The following is a 9,866-nucleotide window of genomic DNA, read 5'->3' on the forward strand; positions in this document are numbered from 1 at the left end:
TTTTTATTTTGATCGATTTTGACTGGGTTAGGTTTAGTGGGTCGATCCCGAGTTGTTTTTTTAAAATTTACCGTTGGGCCTGGAATTGAACCGGCCCATTTAATCTGGCCCAAAACCGGACCGGCCCACAAACCGGCTAAATATGATGGGCCGATTCCGGGTTGACCCGGCCCGACCAAATTAATAACCCTAGTTTGATGTGTTGCAACTCGTTTTACGTTTAATCGGTTGGACAAAGTGAACAAATAAATCATAACAAAACAATGTTAAAAATTTGGACGAATTGAATGACAAATATAATTGTATCACCATTAGTATATGTTCCCATTGATGAATTAGTCCTCACTAGATTATAATGTAGGACTATAGAAATGGCAAAAGAACTATAGGCCCCCCAAGAAGCCATTAATGGCCCAAGGGATGAAGAAAATCCACTATCTGAAAAGCCCAAAAAATCAACTTGAAAAAGAAGGCATTATTTGGCAATGGAAATCTCCTCACAACTTGAACTTCAATCTCTCCCACTATATTTCCTTTTCTCTTTTAATAGTACACACCATATTCTCCAATGCAAAACAAGACAAATACTAAAAATTATTACATTACATTACATTACAACTATATAGAAGAGCCAGTTAGCAGTCACCTCAAGCAGCTAGCTGACGGTTGTAATGCCTGAGTCCAGCTGCCGGCTTGCTTCTTGATTTTATTATACTAGTTTAGGTGTAGGCACCTTGCGCGTGTACCTCACTTTAAAGAGTTTCAACATTACACTAAATAGGATATTTGTTTAAATAATAAAGATGAATATAATAATTAATCTATATCTTTTGAGTAAGTAATGATGGAGAATTTATTTATTAAACCTAATCTTTATCAAAAATATTTTTAAAAGTAGATCGACATTCATCTACCATCTGTAAATTGCAACAAAACAATACAATGACAGAGACAACAAAATAATACAAATAAATATAATCTTTACACACAAAAATTTTCTCAAAGTCATCCGACACTCATCCACCATATGTAAGCAATAACAAAATAATATGATAATAGAGATATCAAAATAATACAACTAAACCTAATCTTTACATATTTTTTTTTTCAAAACCGACCAACATTTATCTATCACCTGTAAACTGCAACAAAATAATACGATAAAAGTGACATCAAAACAATACAACTAAATTTAAATTTTACGCACAAAATTTTTCAAAGCTGATCGAGATTAATCTACGAACTGTAAATTACCACAAAATAACAAACTAATAGAGATTTTACAATAATACAATTAAACCTAACCTTTACCTAAAATTTTTTTTCAAAGCCGACTCACATTCATCTATCATCTATAAATTAAAACAAAACAATAAGATAATAAAGATATCAAAACAATACAATTAAACCTAAACTTTACACAAGAAATTCTTCAAACCCAACTGGAATTCATCTATGATCTGTAAACTATAAAAAAAATATAATAGTTGTAGACACCTAATTCCGTCCCTCCCGAAGACCCGAGTTACACATTTTCATCCCTGTCTTACCACTTGCCCTCACCCATATGATTATATCCCATAAAAATACAAAAATAACAAACCCACTAACAAACCTAATCCCTAAATATTCTTTTGTAACAAAATTAACCACCCCTCCTATCAATTTTGGACAACACATCACTACCTCTACCCCTACGCCCACCTCACCATCCCATACCCTACCCCTACCCCCACCTTACCACCCCACACCCTACCCCCTACCCCCTACCTGTGGACCCCACCATTTTAATATATATACATAATTACACACATACTCTGAGGAGAACATTTTTTTTGGCATTAACAGGAACCAAAAAAGAAAAGGACGATCAGCAACAACATAAGAAGAGAGCATTGAGCATCATCTTCTCAACCTCACTCACAAAACTTCATCTTCTTCTCCATCACAATACACACTCGCACCATTTTTCTTCCTCGCAACACACACAGCTACACGAAAAAACAAGCACACACAACCACCTCACCAAATACACTCACCATTCTCTCACCGTCGCACGCACGTACAGTAGAGTTCAAGAAGAGATGAAGACGAATAGCGAGTAGGGTGATGAGAGAGGAAGAAAAAAAGAGAAGAGGGACTGAATCGAAAGAGAAAAGAAAAGAATTGAGAGTAAATAGTGAGAAATAGAGATCGATTTGAGAGGGCTTGGGCGAAGAAACAGTAAGAATCGGTGAAATCCCATCGAAAAAGGCTACCCATCGCCGAAATCTAAACCATTTTTCATCGTCTCTTGACACCATCGGAGCTCGCCGGAGCTCCGGCATCGAGAAAAACCGAGATCGAAGAAAGAGAGATTCGAGAGAAAGAGAGGAAATCGAGAAAGGAGAGAGAGAGAAAACGGGTTGGCCGGACTGTGGTCGGTGAGTTCTTCACCAAAAATCCACCGAGTCGCCGCTAGGTACTCCGACGACCACTGTTGGGTCGCTACTACGGTGAAACCCATCTGGGAACAACACTTTCAGCTTGACGTTGAGCAGGTACTCCCAGTCCTCGTCCTCGTTTCTAGTTCGAACTCACCTGAGAACAAACAGAACAGATCGGTGCGTCTTGGGTGTTGGAAACGCAAATGGGTAGACAAGGGTCGGGGTCCATTCGTAGTTGAGTCGCGATTCGGGAGGTCCGTAGTGGGTTTGCTCTGGCTTGTTTAAATATGTCTATTTGGTCTTCCTATATTCGAGTTGGTTTATTTGTTGTTGAGGCTCGATTCGAGGTTCCCGTGCGGATTTCATCTCGTTTAATCGAATAATACTTGAAAGCGGCATTGAGGTCCCATTCTTTCCTCTCACTCTTCTAATTCTTATGTAATTATGGAACGTGATTCGGTATGTGAATTGTTAGTGCTGGTTTGTGAATATTTGCTTGTTTTGATTCGTTGTGGGTCCTCTCAATCGTGAATTATGTGATGAAATAATATCTCATTCGAGAAGCGGAATCAGTTATTTGGGGACGAAAATCAAAAATTGATAAAAGTGAATATTATGATATTTTTGATACATTGTTGATGTTGAATGCGATGTGTCGTCGAGCGGGTAGGCAAACAGTAAGTTCGGGTAGGCAAGTTTAGGATTGGTGTAGTGTTGGAATGATTGGAATAGTTGTTGAATGTTTTGTTTATTATATTTGGAAAGTGTATTTATTTAACCGGGGAATGCCCCGAAGAATTTTGTACGCTAAGGATGCTCGTGATCAAGGCCCGAGGCATCGGGTAAAGCATGGTTTAGGACTAGTATAGGTTATTTCAGTATTTTTATTTCGGGTTGTAATAATTGGACTGGACTTTACATTGTTGTTTTGTCTTGTTATTGTCTGATTATTTTGCGTGTTTTTGTGTAGTTTATACATTTCGTAATGCCAAAATAGTTGATACACTTTACCCAAGCGACCATGGTTGAACCACGGGATCGAGGAGTGCCTAACACCTTCCCCTCGTTCAACAGAATTTCTTAGCCGGAATCTCTGTTCGCAAACCAGTTTAAGAGTCAAATGATTTCGAAAAGGATTTTCCAAAGGTGACTTGGCACACCGGATTATGCCAAGTGGTGACTCTGAATAAAAAATCTAAATAATCCTTTTCCGAAACAAATTTTCATTTCTTGTCACTTAAATAATAAAATCTTTTCGAACTTAAAATATAAATCTTTTGAGTACGTCAAAAAATGGGTGTGACAGCTTCTGGCGACTCTGCTGGGGACCTCAATGACAAGTTTTCAGAATTCGAGCTATTTTTGGAGTCGCATCGGTTTTGTTTGGCATTACGAGTGTATAAACATTGTTTGTGGTTATTGTTTGTGTTATTTTCACTTTTGTGCATTTTCGTGCTCTTTGTTTACAGTATTTATCCTATGTGTTACCGCTTTATATCTGTCATCATGAATCCATCCCCGGCCTTCTTTCTGCAACAAGTCCATAATACACGTGTTGTACACAACCTCTAGTTGAGTCACCCTTATTTTGGGGGGGAGCCGTTGGTGTTATGGAGTAGGTGGAAAGCAAAGCAGCCACTATCGACCATACGCTCCCCCGAACAGCCTTGTTAGTGAACCACAACATAGGTCAGCCTTTAGGTCATGCTTATGTGCATCATACGGAGACCTAGCGGGACCCACATGACCCTTTGTAGGAGACTCACCTCTAAAGCATCCCTACGTGCTAACTGTTGCATTTTTAAGGGTAACGTGGTCATTTGACGGACTGATTTTTGAAAAAAAAAGTAAAAATAAAAATAAAAATTTAGGAGTAAGGTGCGTAGGCAAAAACGAAAAAGAAAAAAAAATAAAAAAAGTAAGTCAAAAGAAATGAAAAAAAAAGAGGAATGTCGTAGTTTATTTTAGAATTCGTTATGGCTTTTGTTTTTCACAATCCAAAACTCAAAAAGAATTTTTTTATGTTTTGTAAAGTACCGTAAATTCAAAAAGAAAAAAAAAAGAGAAAAAAAAAGTTTTGTTTGCCTTTTCTACTTATTTGTCAAAAACAAAAATGCCAAAAAGATTTTTCTTCATAATTGGTGGTGTCAGTGTCTAGCTGAAAATTCAAAAAGTTTTTTTTTTTCCGTTTGTCTTTGGTAGTGTCTCTTAAGTTAGGACCAATTTATTAGTAAATCGTTAATTATCCAATTTGGACGAACTACGCACCCCTGATTCTCCTCTTTCGGGATGTGAGATACGCAGGCAGCCTATTGTTGGTTCGGGAATCTTATTTAAAAAAAATTCAAAAAAAGATTTTCTTCACTCTTTATTTAGAGTAGGTGTTTCATACATATCTTGAAAAGAAAAAAAGAAGAAAAAAAAAGATTTTCCTCAATAGTCGTAGGATTCATTTTTTGTTGATCTTATTCCAAAAATCCAGAACGATTTTCTTCACTCTTCATTTAGAGTAGGTGTTTCATGTACATCTTTAAAAGAAAACAACAACAAAAAATATTTCCCTTTAACAGGTTCAGGTTTCATTTTTCGCATGAAATTCAAAATAAAAAAAAAATCCAAAAATATTTTTGCGGTAATCATAGATTTCATTTTGTACAGAAATCTGAAAATTCAAAAAGATTTTCTTCACTCTTCATTTAGAGTAGGTGTTTCATATACATCTCTAAAAGAAAACTACAAAAAGATTTTTCTTTAATAGTTTCAAGTTTCATTTTCCTATGAAATTCAAAATCAGAAAACCCAAAAGATTTTTCTTTGTTAATCATAGTTTTCATTCTGTACACCTGATTCTCCCCTTTCGGGAGTGAGATACGTAGGCGTCCTTCTTGGGTTCGGTGATCTTTTCAAAAAATAAAATAAAATAAAATAAAAATAGAGAGGTTTTGAAAAACTGTTGAACTCTAACCATTTGCTATCTCTTGTCCAGTTAGTTTAAGGTGGTTGGTTTATGGCATTTTGGCTGGTCCTCCATATTGCTCCAAATCACAGAGGAAGTTATGGTCAACAAGGATACCAAGTTAGTTGTCACTAATCAGATAGGGAGTTCGGGGAATGAGAATGTAGGAGATTATGAAGAGATTCGGAAATTAAGGCGGCAAATAATAAAAATGCATCGAGCTTGGGCTAATGGGTTGCTGCTCCCTCCGGTTTCCGCTGATAATCTGGAATATCTTTCTAGCTTGCCTCCCGTGTCACATGTACAATTTTCTATTTTTGTTGATATGCCACAACATGCATCAGGATCGACTCCGGGGCAACAATATCCAACCACTTCCAATATTCATTTCCTCACTCCTCAATACAAAATTACCACATGCTTGGCTCCGCCTACTATTCATGCTTTTGCAGCCCCACTTCCGTCTGATGCTCCTGCTTTTAATGTCAACCCAACGGTTGTGATTCCTCACTCTACAAGCGACCCTGTATTGAATATTTTTAGTGATCAGCATTACGCTCCCGAGCCCACATTTAAGTCGACTGGTCCTTACGATTTTCCTCAACCGCCTGAATTTCCTCATAACACTGAGAAACCTGTTATGACAGAAGAACAAAAGGAAATAGCCAGAAAATTGAGAAGTTTGGAACTGACTATGAAAAACTTGCAAGGACTTGGGGGGGTACAAGAGTGTCTCATATAAAGATCTGTGCATGTATCCAGGTGTACATCTTTCTCTTGGTTTTAAAATGCCGAAGTTTGAGAAGTATGATGGACATGGCAATCCTATAGCACATTTAAGACGCTATTGCAACCAGCTAAGGGGCGCTGGAGGGAAGGAAGAGTTGCTCATGACATATTTTGGTGAGAGTCTTTCAGGTCTAGCTTCAGAATGGTTTGTTGACCAAGACATCGACAAGTGGAATAGCTGGGATGAACTGGCTAATGAATTCGTGCAACAATTTCAATACAATATGGAGTTGATTCCTGACGAGAAATCCTTAACTAATATGAATAAAAAGAGTACTGAAACTTTCAGAGAGTATGCGATTAGGTACGTGAACAAGCTGCTAGGGTGAAACCGCCAATGAAAGAAAGTAAGAGAGTGGAGGCATTTATTCAAGTGCAGGATAAAACATATTATCAACACTTGTTACCTGCATTAGGCAAGCCATTTGTTGAGGTCCTCAAAATGGGGGAGACGATAGAGGATGGAATTAAGACTGGTCGCATTGTGAGTTTTGCAACATTAAAAGCGACTACTCAAGAAATTCATAAAGGTTTGGGAAGTATGGGAGGAAAGAAGAATGTAGAAGATGCATCTGCCATTGCAGTTGGACAACATGCATGGGCAAGAGGACCACACCATCGTTACCCACGGGCTCAAACCCAAGTTTATGCCCAAGCTCCACAGAATCTTTAGCAAAATCCATTATATCCCATTCTCCCACCTCCATATCAAGTGTATAATAAGCAACCTTATGTTTAACCTCCATCTTACCCACACTGGCGTGCGCCAACTCTGCCGAGTCATCCTCCAACTCCACATACATACCGAAGCTCTTCTAGGCCTGGTTTTCAATTTAAGCCAAATAATGAAATGAGACAGAAGTCGAGAGATAACTTCACACCCATTGGAGAGTCGTATACAAGTTTATTCCAGAGATTGGTACAACAGGACATGATCACATCTCTCCCTGGGTATACTCCCGACCCATATTCAAGAAGTTTTGATCCTAATATACGATGTGCATATCATTCTGATGTTCAGGGTCACAGTATTGTTGTCGTGCTTTGAAAAGAGAAATTAAAAAGATGATTCAAGATAAATCAATCATGGTGCAGAACACTGACAGTGAGGAAAGCTCTAGTCATGCTGATATGCAAACCATTGGCTAAGATGTTAGGCTGAGCAATTAAGAAGTCACCCCTCCCCTTACTTGGAAAGGGTCCGGTAGCTTGTTTTGTTTTATTTTCTGTTCTCTGAATTATTTCAGGATTGTAGTTCGGGATCTGTCTTGTTTTGTCCTTTTGTTGCTTATGTTCAAACCCTTCTATCTTTTGTTTTGACTAAATGAAGTGTCTCATTTTCCTTTGTATTTTAAATATGTGTCGTTTGTTTGTTTTCTTTACATAGTACATTTTGTGTTAACTCTAGTGATATGACATGCAGTGAAATTTTCAGCCAGATCTTAAAATCCAATTTAAGTAGGAACTTTGAATCAGAGGATTAAAGTTAGAAAAAAAAAGAAGAAAAGAGCATATGAGAAAATAGATAAAGTGTTGAGACATTTGGTAATAGGTTAAGGCAATTATTTTGAGAATCACAAGAATAACTTGGCTATTGATCGAAAGACAGGTCCCAATTAGGTCAAATAGTGGACGTGTGATCCCTATATCAAGGTTAACAAGAAGATAATTAGCTCCACAGAAGCATGAATCACTTGATGTGAGGGATGCATAACAAAGGTAGAGTTGTATCTTTGACAAGTATATAAAAAGAGGTGAAACACATGTTCGAGGCAAGTTAGTGTTGTAAAACATGTCATAAGTGATATTGGTCGTGTACTTTCACATTGCATGCTATATACTTGCATTCTCAAGGATTGATATGATGAAGGCATTTCATTCTGCTATCTAAACATTGTGTCATCCTTTGTTTACCCCATTTGAGCCTTAGTCTTATTTTCTTTCATACCCCTCTTTTGGAATCAAGATAGAGTAAGCAAAGTTCAAAGAATAAGTGTCGAGTAAGAAGATAAAGTCAAAAGTTACAAAAAAAAGACAAAAATGTTCCAAAAAAAGAGTGTCAAGAAAATAGAGTTAGAATAGAAGAATCGCAAAGTGAAAAGAGCGAATATAAAAAAAAAGAAAAATCAGGTCAAAGCAAAAGGACAAGCTGCCAGAACTACGCATGACCTGATTCTCCTCTCTTGGGGGTGAGATACGCAGGCTGCCCTACTAAGGGCTCGGTCCAACCAAATAAATAATTTAGAATCACCCATTCAAAAGAAACTGGGGCATGAGTTAATCCTCATTGTTTGAGTCGATTCCAAAAATTGTAAGTCCTAACCCACTTCAAGTGTCGTTTGGGCCTCACGCCATCCTTTTTTTTAACCCTATCCAAAAGCCAAGTTACAACCAAAGAAAAGACCTTCAGATCAATCTTTGGGGATGTTAAAGCAAAGCATGCAAGGGATATGCTGATGTATTTAGGAACTACCTATCTTCCTCAGCCCAAGGAATCAAGAGAGAAATAAAAATGAGAGAGTCTTATTGGTGAAAACCCTCACGGGCACCGTAAGGCGATAGTAAGTTGATAGAGATAAAAAAAAGAGAGTCTTATTGGTAAAAACCCTTATAGGCACCGTGAGACGATTGTGAGTTGGGAGAAATGAGAATAAGAGAGTCTCATTAATAAAAACCCTCACAGATACCATAAGACAAGGGTGAGCTGAGGGAAAGACCCTTCAAAATGTCACTAGCCGAATGAGGTCTGAATGCAATTGGCCTAAGGAAACAACTCAGTTTCAAGGCCATTAACTCAACAATAATTGGTAGAGAGGTTGGATGGAAAGATCAGGTAGCTTAATCCAAAAGGCATGGCATAATCATTCGAGTTGACTGTCTTTTTTCGAAAATTTGTCATTTCTTTGTTTCAAATGGGGACACTCATCGTCTTTTCTTTCTTCTCTTTATTTTATTTTGTTTTCTTGAGTCAGTGGTCCAAATAAAAGTCATTGTCATTTTTCTCTTGTTTTTGAGTCAAGTCCATATCAAAATAAGTGAGAAAAGATTTCAAAACTGGCCACCAACTTCTTCAATTGCACAATGCAAGACAAAGTCAGCATATGAAAGAGACATAATTGTGAACTTATGAAACACCAAGGTTTGAAGGATTTATCTGAGAAGCATGACAAAGCAGAGATACTGTGGTTATTTTGGAGTCACTCTTAATGGTCTGAGTTTGGGTCAATGACACGACAAAGCAGGGGCAAATATCAGAAATCTGAAACAAAATAAAGGGAATGAACACTAGAGCAAATGCCTAGAAAGCCAAGTGCTGCAAACTACCACTAAGTTTTAACTGACAAATTTTCTTTGTTGAAATAAGGGAAGATTCACTTCACTTAATTCAGCTACCATTGGAAATGCACATCCGTGAGAATTTACTTTCTGTTCAGGACCCTCCAGAAAAATGAGATTTTACTTTATGTTCAGGAACCTCCTGAAAAATGGGATTTTACTTTCTGTTCAGGACCCTCCTGAAAAATGGGATTTTACTTTATGTTCAGGACCCTCCTAAAAAATGAGATTTTACTTTCTGTTCAGAACCCTCCTGAAAAATGAGATTTTACTTTTTGTTTAGGACCCTCCTGAAAAATGGGATTTTACTTTATGTTCAGGACCCTCCTGAAAAATGAGATTTTATTTTCTGTTCAGGA

This window comes from Capsicum annuum, chromosome 8 (genome assembly GCF_002878395.1).
Source record: "Capsicum annuum cultivar UCD-10X-F1 chromosome 8, UCD10Xv1.1, whole genome shotgun sequence".
NCBI classification, from domain to species: Eukaryota; Viridiplantae; Streptophyta; class Magnoliopsida; order Solanales; family Solanaceae; genus Capsicum; species Capsicum annuum.